The 11,668-nt window shown below is 37.5% G+C and overlaps 1 long non-coding RNA gene across 1 annotated transcript; it reads right to left on the bottom strand.

Annotated features, from left to right (window-relative positions):
* Window positions 1–3,248: 3,248 nt before the first annotated feature.
* Window positions 3,249–10,396, bottom strand: LOC137637121 (uncharacterized). The gene is made up of 3 exons (XR_011043403.1): window positions 10,071–10,396; window positions 6,131–6,350; window positions 3,249–3,487 (listed from the first exon to the last, which is right to left on the bottom strand). It is a non-coding gene; the product is annotated as an uncharacterized lncRNA (long non-coding RNA).
* Window positions 10,397–11,668: the final 1,272 nt, after the last annotated feature.

Genomic DNA, 11,668 nt, shown 5'->3' with positions numbered 1-11,668 from the left:
GGGCTGTGGCACCCTAGCAGTACCAGCTGAACTCGGTTGAGTCCCTGGTTAGGCTGGAGGAACGTAGAGAGTAGAGGTCCCCTTTTTGTTTTGTTTCTTTGTTGATGTTGGCTACCCCCCAAAATTGGGAGAAGTGCCATGGTATATGTATGTATGTACAACCTTGGTTGGAAAAGCAGGATGCTATAAGCACAAGGGCTCTAAGAGGAAAAAAATAGCCCAGTGAGGAAAGGAAATACATAAACTACAGAAGTAGTAATGAACAATTTGGAACTTTCCAACCCTTAACCCCCGGCCTTTTTTTTTTTAAGCACATTTTGCAATATATATATTTTTAAATTTCTCTAACAGCCTTAATTTTCATCATAAAGAGGTCAGGTTGGTCTCATTCTTTTGGAAAATGCCTGAAGTTTCTCAAAGTTATCAAAAAGATGCAAAATAAAAATGTGAATAGCAGTTTTTCGCAAAGACGTACCAGTACGTCCATGGGGGTAAAGAGATGAGTTTTGTGAAACGTACCAGTATGTCCATTGGGGGTAAAAGGGTTAAAATAAAATACTTCAAGAAAAGTTACCACATTAAAACAGATCTTTCTTATATAAACTAAAAAGAGACATGTCAACCTGTTCAACATGACATTCACTGCAAGTTTGAACTTTTAAAAGTTCCATCAGTTCAACTACCTGATTAGGAAGATCCTTCCACAACTTACAGTCTGTGTTTGGTATCTTTAAAATTTATCCAGTTCAAACCCCCTACTTACAAATTATTGAAGTTGAGCAATGCTCATTTTTACAATGACAATAAAACTTACCAATAGGACATTGACCAATCGGATCATGGTCTGTTAAACAGACAAGCACAAGTAATGTAAACTTCAAAGTACTCAATTTGGAAGAAATTTTAAGCTTAACTTTATGCCGATACATAAGATTTCATTATCCCGAACACGAAGACTGAAATACTGTATATACATGTAAAATGCAGACAAAATATTTCCATTTACTCCACCCGCAATTTTATAAACCTTACAACCAAGTGATTTGCTTTGGCTGAAATCAACAGGAGAGTCCATACCAAACCTAATATTGCTTGGAGAACGTACGGAGGGATCTTGATTATGATGGATCCACAATAACTTGAAAAAAAAAAAGGAATCACATCCTCTGCAAAGAACACATTTCAAGAGTTAACTTTCCAAAGATAAACTCAAGAATAAAGAAAAGTTTGAATGCAACCTTAAGAAAGACCTTTAGAACTCAAGATACTTATTGTATATTTTATCATTTTTCTCAAGTGATTATTAATTACAGTATATTGATTTATAATTTTGTAAAAAAACTAAGTTCACATCTGTATTTTGGTAATGGAATAATTACGAAAAGAATGTAAATCAATAAAAAGTAGTATTTTTATGATAAGAAAAAAAGTTACAACAGATGCTCCAACTTTGATTGGTAGGTTTCATAAATAGATGGCTAGTCCTACTTTATGAAATCCGCTGAAATTTCCCCATAAACGATCAGCAACTGAACATCAAATGCTATGGAAAATATATTGCAGTTGAGACGTAATGATCGCCCAAGTAGTTTACTGATGACGGTTCTCGTCCTAAGTGATGTTCGGTATAAGAATAAAATGGCAAACCAATGTTCCAAATTGGATGTTCAGTAGATGTTACCTGTCGTACATCCTTCAACTTTCCACAAAGGATAGTGTTCAGTAGATGTTACCTGTTGTGCATCCTTCACCTCTCCATAAAGGATAGTGTTCAGTAGATGTTACCTGTCGTACATCCTTCATCTCTCCATAAAGGTTAGTGTTCAGTAGATGTTACCTGTCGTACATCCTTCAACTTTCCACAAAGGATAGTGTTCAGTAGATGTTACCTGTTGTGCATCTTTCACCTCTCCATAAAGGATAGTGTTCAGTAGATGTTACCTGTCGTACATCCTTCAACTTTCCACAAAGGATAGTGTTCAGTAGATGTTACCTGTTGTGCATCCTTCACCTCTCCATAAAGGATAGTGTTCAGTAGATGTTACCTGTTGTGCATCCTTCACCTCTCCATAAAGGATAGTGTTCAGTAGAAGTTACCTGTCGTACATCCTTCACCTCTCCATAAAGGATAGTGTTCAGTAGAAGCTGTTACCTGTTGTACCTCCTTCACCTCTCCATAAAGGATAGTGTTCAGTAGATGTTACCTGTCGTACATCCTTCAACTTTCCATAAAGGATAGTGTTCAGTAGATGTTACCTGTCGTGCATCCTTCACCTCTCCATAAAGGATAGTGTTCAGTAGATGTTACCTGTCGTACATCCTTCACCTCTCCATAAAGGATAGTGTTCAGTAGATGTTACCTGTTGTGCATCCTTCACCTCTCCATAAAGGATAGTGTTCAGTAGATGTTACCTGTTGTGCATCCTTCACCTCTCCATAAAGGATAGTGTTCAGTAGATGTTACCTGTCGTACATCCTTCACCTCTCCATAAAGGATAGTGTTCAGTAGAAGCTGTTACCTGTTGTACCTCCTTCAACTCACCCTGAAGGATAGTGTTCAGTAGATCTCACCTGCCGTACATCCTTCAACTCTCAATAAAGGATAGTGTTCAATAGACATTCTACATTTTCTGATGAAATTTAAGATAGATGCCCTTACACATATGTCTAACTGTGCTGAACCTGTTAGATATCCGTTGATTACACCGAAAAAATATATAGAAATCCAGCATGTCCAGTACTTCCAGTGTTTTGAATAGACTACATAATTAAGGTATGTGCAATTGGAGATGCTATCTCTGCTTAACCCTTTTACCCCCAGGCTATTTGGAAATTTCCAACCCTTAACCCCCAAGGGGTTATTTCTTTCCCAGCACATTTTGCAGTATATTTTCTTTAAATTGTTCTAACAGCCTTAATTTTTGTCATAGAGAGGTCATGTTGGTCTCATTCTCTTGGAAAATGCCTGAATTTTCTTAAAAAAATTATCAAAAATATGAAAACAAAAATTTAAATAGTAGTTTTTTGCAAGGACGTACCGGTACGTCCATGGGGGTAAAGGGATGGCTTTTGTGAAACGTACCAGTACGTCCTTTGGGGGTAAAAGGGTTAACTACTGAGTGTACATTGACTTTGGAGTTTCCTAGTCCTCTAGAGATTAAGAAATTGAACACAAATAATGAATTTAATGGCTTTCAAAACTATATGGTTTTAAAGGACTTTGAAAGTACTGTATTCTATACAAACTCTAAATTCTTTATTCTTTTAACAGAAGATATATTTTGTAAATTACCTTTAGACTGTACCTATATGTCGTTAGTTTAATATAAAGGCCCGGAAATATTAATCTGTAGTGTGGCTTGGCCCCGCAACTGGGCCCCATTCATCATCGGATTCCATCTTTTTGGGGATATCCGAAAAAGAAATCGCAGCGGTTCCGCCGTTTTGAGGATTCAAGGTTGAATCCCTTGTCGTGCTTCTTGTGGCCCTGAAAAAAACAATGGCATGAAATGCTTACAAATTCAACTCAACACGTAACGGCTAATGATTCCCTAACGCCAAGTTTCGAACGTAGTGCTGTGAAATATAAAATCACCAAAACAACAATACTATTTATAGCATGGAAGGAATTATCAAAATTTTGAAACAAGTCTTAATAAATATTAACTCATGGCTGCCAATCCAAAAAACACTGTATTACAAACCCACCATAATTCTATAAATCAAGCTCTTTATATTCCCAAATGTTAAACTATTAAAACTTCAAAAGTTCAAAGTTGGAGCAAATGTTTTTATGTTGACCAGGCTGACATGAGTCTTTATATAGTTCATATATGACATATCTATTATGACGTTGTTACAGTTTTTAGAATGATTTACTGTTAATTTGTTCTCATCATCTATTTATTTCCTTATTTCCGTTCCTCACTGGGCTATTTTTTCCTATTGGAGCCCTCGGGCTTATAGCCTCTTGCTTTTCCAACTAGGGTTGTAGCTTGGCTAGTAATAATAATAATAATAATCATGTAAAAAAGCATCCAGGATTGCAATATTCGAATCCTAAGGCCATAATCCTCCAATAATTTTTATATGACATATTGTATATTGTACAGTACTAGAGAAATAGATATATATATATATATATATATATATATATATATATATATATATATATAAATATATATATATATACAGTATATATATATATATATATATATATATATATATATATATATATATATATATATATATATATATATATATACAGTATATATATATATATATATATATATATATATATATATATATATATATATATATATATATATATATATATATTATCTTTATTATTATTATTACTAGCTAGGCTACAACCCTAGTTGGAAAAGCAAGATGATATAAGCCCAAGGTCTCCAACAGTTAAAAATATCCCACTAAGGAAAGGAAAGAAGAAAATAGATAAACGATCTGAGAAATAATGAACAATTGAAATAAAATATCTTAAAAACAGTAACAACATTTAAAAAGATATTTCATATATAAACTATAAAAAAAAAAACTTATGTCAGCCTGTTCAAAATAAAAAGATTTGCTTCAAGTTTGAACTTTTGTTCTCCCGAAAATGTATGCAAGAGCCATAGTAACCTTCATATGAAAATGGAAAATACGAAAAGGCAAGAGAAGACTGTTCTATGACAGAATTTCAGCTTGATTTTACTGGTTCCCTTGCTATGTTTATATTATAGTGTGGTGAGAAGACTTACTACAGTAAAAATATAAGTGGACATTCAGATTACTAAAACGTAAGACTGGCATTCAGACTTTATAATACACAGTTGGTAAAAGAATCAATGAAGAACACTTCCTAATAATTAATGGAGAACAAGAGAACCTACTTTTAAGGTTGGTTATAACATTTACTAATAAAACAAGGTTTGAAAAAGGATGAATTGAATTTTTTATTAAATCACGTCACCCAGAGGGCTACCACTTACAAGCAGCGCACACTGCATGATAACCTTCCAAGAATTAGATTGGATTTATGAATTTAGGGAAAGTGCTGGAGTTTGTGAGACCCTTCCGTACCCAAATGCAACTGGGGAAAAACCCTTCGGTTATTATTATCATTTCTAGCAAAGCTACAACCACAGTTGGAAAAGCAGAATGCTTGCAACCCCAAGGGCTTCAACAGGGAAAATAACAAGAAAGAAAGGAAATAAGGAAATAAACTCTATATGAGAAGTAATGAATAAGAAATATTTTCTTAAAATCAGTAGCAACGTTAAAATATATCTGTCATTTCTAAACTCTGAAGAAAAACTTGTTAATCTCTTCATCATAAAAATCTTCGCTGTAAGTTTGAACTTCTGAAGTTCACAGAATCAACTGCTAGATTAGAAAGTTCATTCCACAATCTGGTAATACCTGGAATGAAATTCCTAGAATACTGTGTAGTGTTAAGCCTTTTGATGAACAATTAGAATTACTATGAGATACAAGTTTGAAGAGTTGGAAGACCCAGGCCTACTTGGCTGAGGGTTATGAAACGTGAAGTAGGAGATGATGAAAGGAGAAGTATTGATTAAAAGCTCAAGATAGAGACGACTGGCAAAATCCAACCGAGGCCCTTTGCATTAATAGGGAGGAAGATATACATCCATATTTTCAGATAGATAGCCAGATTTCAGTAGGAAATACCAACTCTCTCTCTCTCTCTCTCTCTCTCTCTCTCTCTCTCTCTCTCTCTCTCTCTCTCTCTTATAGAAATGAAGACATATCATTACGGAAAGCGTCTCTCTTCTTATAACTGGTCAGCATGTACCTCCAACAGAAACTATGTAAGAAGTACAGTAGTTTCATACTTCTAGAATGGACACGTATGTATATATATATATACTTCACATATATACATACAGTACATACATATATATGCATATATATGAATCTATTTTGGAATAATAAGTAATTTGTATTTTTCCTAGTACACAAACCTGGAGCTTTTAATAGGGGTATTCTTTCAGCTATGCCGAAAGTATACCCCCATAAATATCGGAGGGTTTGTATCTACGCCGGAACAAACAGTGAAGGAGTAAAGAAAACTAAAGCAAAATCAAAGAAAATTAAATCATACCTCGAAACAGAGCGGCCAGAAGAGCAGGCCACGTGTGGCCATTCAACGGCCAATCCACGAGAGCTTCTTCAGGGACTCTGACGCAATTACAAGACAGGCCATAGCCTATATATGGACTCCTTGCTCTGCCGTTTTCCCCTGCACATTACGCCGTCCATCGTACATCAAGCGAGACACGTGGCCTGCAAATCTCAGCTGAGGTGAAGGTTTCAACATCTACCTAAAATTGAATTATGCAGTGAATTTATTACATCGAGCAAAGACTTATGGCTGCTATTATGAACTTAGAATAAATACCGTAAAAGAATGAGGAAAATAAGATGAAAAATAAATAAACATACACCACAAGTGATTAAGACTTTGCATAATTTCAATGAAGTATTTTACATTTCTGAAACAACACTAAACTTTCATTTGGATATGATGTTTATGATGAAAGATAACAAGCTTTAAGATAATAGGATATGTTACATTCAGCAAGCAAAACGTCCCGGGAAGCTACGTAGAGATTCTCCGAGACAGACCTTAATCAAAACACTACAAAATAACAATTTGTATTTTTCCTAAGTAAACAAACCTGAGACCTTTTCTAGGATGAGACATTTATCATTATTAACATTATTACTTGCAAAGCTACAACCCTCGTTGAAAAAGCAGGATGCTATATGGCCAGGGGCTCCAACAGGGAAAATACCCCAGTGAGGTAAGGAAACAAGGAAAAATAAACTTTTTAAGAGTAACATTAAAATAAATATCTCCTATATCCATCCATATACCAAAGGCACTTCCCCCAATTTTGGGGGGTAGCCGACATCAACAAAGAAACAAAACAAAAACAAAAAGGGGACCTCTACTCTCTACGTTCCTCCAGCCTATATAAACTATAAAAAACTTTAACAAAACATGAGGAAGAGAAACAAGACAGAACAGCATACCCGAGTTTACCCTCAAACAAGAAAAATACAAATGGTATCAAATTTGTAGTTTATTCCAACGCAGATACAAACTTCGGAGTCATTTATATGAGAGACTTCCTTACGTGGAAGGTTTATGTGGAAGTCTTCCTTAGATGGGAGGAAGTCTCCGTGAAGTTAATAGGTCTGCCCTTCCTCTCTCTCTCTCTCTCAATACAATTACTGTAAGTGATAGCAAAAGATCAAAGTGAATTAATATGAACAGTTCAGTCGGCTCGTAAAGAGACAAGGCTTTACGTTCAATTCTATAGAATACTTTGCCAGGGGTGAAGGGATATGAACATTAAGTGTTATATAGTATGAACACTTCAATATATTATCAAATATATCAAGTACTTAACTTCCAGGCATTCTTACTTGGTTTAGAATGGATTCCAAGTGAAGGCTTCAAGTCCAGACTAGATCACCATCTGCCTAAGTACCCATTACATACTCTTACAATGCAGATAATAAAAGATGCTTAAGATAAAAGTTACATGTCCCATAAGAGCTTATAGTTAGATTATTTGTTGAGCGACCACAATAGGGCCTATAGAAAAAGCGACTAGAGACCCGTGTCTGACATCTTTAAGATAATGGTATGTAAAAGCAGTCTGTCTCTTCCAAACACCAGGTTTTAGAACTTGAGCGTAAGTGGTTTCTGCGGAATGCTAGGGTCACGGCAAGTCGGCACAAATCATGCGCTTGAGGGGTGGCCCTTGGAGATGCTTCTTCCCCTGAGGAATGATAAGTTCTCATGATCGTTTCTCTTGACCACAATGAAATAGTGTTTCTGTATACTTTCTTTTTGGAGCAGCCAGTTCTCACAAACAAATTGGAGATTCTGGGCTTAAGATACTGTGTTCTTTACAGATACTTGTGCACTGCTCTTACGGGGCATAGTAACATCTACTGTGGGTCATCAGTTGCCGTATTTGATGGCCTATAAAACACACGGGCATATAAGACGAACTCTCCTTTCAGCAGGTCAGATTCAGGAAAAAAAGTTTGTATTGAATTTAAGCATATATTGTTGAAAACAGTCTGGTGTAAGGTGATAAAACATTAACAAAATAATGGCCTTCGTCATCCATGACTGGAAACTCAGTACGTTCCTGACACGGACCTGGATGGAGGATAACATTCGCTGAAGGACAAATCTTACGTTTCTTGTCATTGCTGACAGAAGACGAAGAAGAGGGAACGATCTCTTTTAGACAGAAACTTGCGGCGAGAACGATATCTCTCCCACTGGGAGGACAACCCCTCCCTGCACTACACACACGGTGATTCTACTGAAAATCCTTTGCTTCTAGAGGAAGGACAAACCAGATGTGAATCCACTTCCAAACGGCTTCTAAATGTGCCACGGGGCGACTATCTAAGCCAGGCCAGGAACGGATCCCATTTGGCATAATAGTCGAAAGGCACACACTCCCAATCTCACATATAATGATAGAATACAAGAGGCAGTCAATATCAAAGGCACAAAAGACACAAGCACTAAGAACTAAAAGGGTACGACAAGGGCGATGCGGACATCTGATCGCAGAGAGAAAATAAATTCATCCGAACTACTTCACGACCAGAAGTGTTAGAGGGAAGCGCTTTAGACAAACGTTTTGCATCATGCGCAACAGTGGCCTGGCAACGAAGCATCTATCTATATACCAAGGCACTTCTACCAATTTTTGGGAGTAGCTGACATTAAACAAAACCAAAAAAAAGGGGGGGGGACCTTTCCTCTCTACGCTCCTCCCAGCCTGACGAGGGACTCAACTGAGATCGGCTGGTACTGCTAACGAAGCATGATGCAATCAAACCAATTTTCTTTTGATGGTCTAGTCCTAGAAAAAGTAATTAGGAGTACCCCATATAAATGACTCAGAATTTTGTATCTACGTAGGAATAAATCCTTCAATAATGATTGATTGATAGTTTTCTGGCATTTACAGATACTTGTATAGCTCCCCCAAAAGATGTTCTTAACCGGAATGTGAAAAAAAGCAGCAAAAGAAATGATGGTTAGTTAGGTATAAAGTGACTGGTGCAGTTTTGGTCCTTTGGGTTAAACTGCCATTTGTAACAAGCTAATACATTCCCTCTAGAGATTCCCAACATATGATGAGAGTAATTCTGCAACAAGCAGTTGTAAAATACTTTCTGTAAATGTCATAAACCTCCCTTATCACTATAAATATAGTGCTGACAGCTACTAGTGTCTTTCAGTGAGCCGGATAAGATGTTTGACCCGATGCAACAAGAATTTTTTGGGGGAGTCAGGAAGTGTCGTCTTTGGGAGGAGTGTCGGGATATAATGCCAGTGTGACTCCTGCTATAGTAGTGTAGTCTGAACCAGTGTTTAGCACAGAGGGGGTAAATGTTGTTACGCAGTCAAAAGATTGTAGAGAATTCAGGGGAGGCAAAGGAAAATGAAATGTGGCAAATAGTGAGGAAAATAGACAGAGAATCTATGTTGATAGATTTGGCAATGTAAGAAAATGATTTATATGTGGATCACTATACCACCTGTTTCCTGCATGTACAAAGAGAGTGTGTGTTAACTAATCTCTCTTGGGGAGTGTGAAGAGCATGCCCAAACCATCTCCATCTAACACTCACCATGATCTCATCCACGTGTGGCACTCGAGTAATCTCTTACAGTTTTATTTCTAATCCTGTCCTGCCATTCAACACCCAATATTTTTCTGAGGGGTCATGAACTTGAAAAAGCAAAACACGAAGAACTGTAAAGTTAGAACTGTTTTCGGGTATACTGTAATTCAGAAAGCTCCGTCAGTTAGGTGGGTGGTAACAGAGAAGAAAAATAACCAATTTGTAAGTAATTTGTATTTTTTATAGGGGCATTCTTTCAGCTACGCTGAAACTATACCCCTATAAATATCGGAGGGTTTGTATCTACGGCGGAACAAACAGTGAAGGAGTAAAGAAAAACTAAAGCAAAATCAAAGAAAAATAAATCATACCTCGAAACAGAGCGGCCAGAAGAGCAGGCCACGTGTGGCCATCCAACGGCCAATCCACGAGAGCTCCTTCCGGGACTCTGACGCAATTACAAGACAGGCCATAGCCTATATATGGACTCCTTGCTCTGCCATTTTCCCCTGCACATTACGCCGTCCATCGTACATCAAGCGAGACACGTGGCCTGCAAATCACAGCTGAGGTGAAGGTTTCAACATCTACCTAAAATTGAATTATGCAGTGAATTTATTACGTCGAGCAAAGACTTATGGCTGCTATTATGAACTTAAAATAAATACCGTAAAAGAATGAGGAAAATAAGATGAAAAATAAATAAACATACACCACAAGTGATTAAGACTTTGCATAATTTCAATGAAGTATTTTACATTTCTGAAACAACACTAAACTTTCATATAGATATGATGTTTATGATGAAAGATAACAAGCTTCAAGATAATAGGATATGTTACATTCAGCAAGCAAAACGACCTGGGAAGCTACGTAGAGATTCTACGAGACAGACCTTAATCAAAACACTACAAAATAACAATTTGTATTTTTCCTAAATAAACAAACCTGAGACCTTTTCTAGGATGAGACAATTATCATTATTACTTGCAAAGCTACAACCCTAGTTGGAAAAGCAGGATGCAATAAGCCTAGGGGCCCCAACAGGGAAAATAGCCCAGTGAGGAAAGGAAACAAGGAAAAATGACAAATTCGAAGATAATTTGTATTTTTCCTAACCATACAAACCTTAGCTATTTACAAAGGGTTATTACTTTTAGCGTAGCTGAAATGGCGAGCCATTAGAATTTAACGAGGGTGTATTACCCCGCGCTAGTTAGCGGGGGGGGGTAGGGGAGTGGTAGCTAGCTACCCCTCCTCCCCCTCACACACACGTGAATACTCACTTTCACTTAGAGGTAGGACTTGTCTTGGGGGACAGGGCTGGCGGGCAAATATGTGTAAATAGCTAAGGTTTGTATGGTTAGGAAAAATACAAATTATCTTCGAATTTGTCATTTGTTCCGTAACTGAAATACAAACCACGCTATTTACAAAGGGTGACTTATCCCTTAGGAGGGGTGGAAAGTCCCCAGCCATACTGGCTTTGGCTTTACCCGGGGACTCAGAATCCGAGTGAGTCGCACACAAGAAAAGGAGTCCCTGCACCTCACAAGTTCCTTGCTCCGCAAGGAACCATGTGGCCTACGTAAGCTTGTGTGTGAAGGAAGAAGTGTGACCCGTCTTAGGCAGTTGACCTGGAGTTCCAGAAGGAACTCTGGGTTAGGACGTTCCCAATACCACCTCGTCAGGGTATGGGGGACGCGACAGTATTGACTCAATACTCGGAACACAAGGAAGCATAGTTTACCTGCAGAGGTTCGAGGTCAGCTATGCAGAGACCAGGATGCTGCTTCCCCGTAGAGGGGATGATGAAGAAAGAAGTAAGGGCCAGACATACTTCTTTCGTTCATGCAGACTAAAACCTGATAACAATGCCCTCAACCTTCTGCTACCTGTCCAAAAAGGAGCCTGAGGTTAGACCAGCTGTTGTGTAGCCACCACAGAGCGATAGAAAACATATCGAGAC

This window comes from Palaemon carinicauda, unplaced genomic scaffold (genome assembly GCF_036898095.1).
Source record: "Palaemon carinicauda isolate YSFRI2023 unplaced genomic scaffold, ASM3689809v2 scaffold54, whole genome shotgun sequence".
Classification (NCBI taxonomy): domain Eukaryota; kingdom Metazoa; phylum Arthropoda; class Malacostraca; order Decapoda; family Palaemonidae; genus Palaemon; species Palaemon carinicauda.
This window is presented reverse-complemented; position numbering and strand designations above follow the sequence as displayed.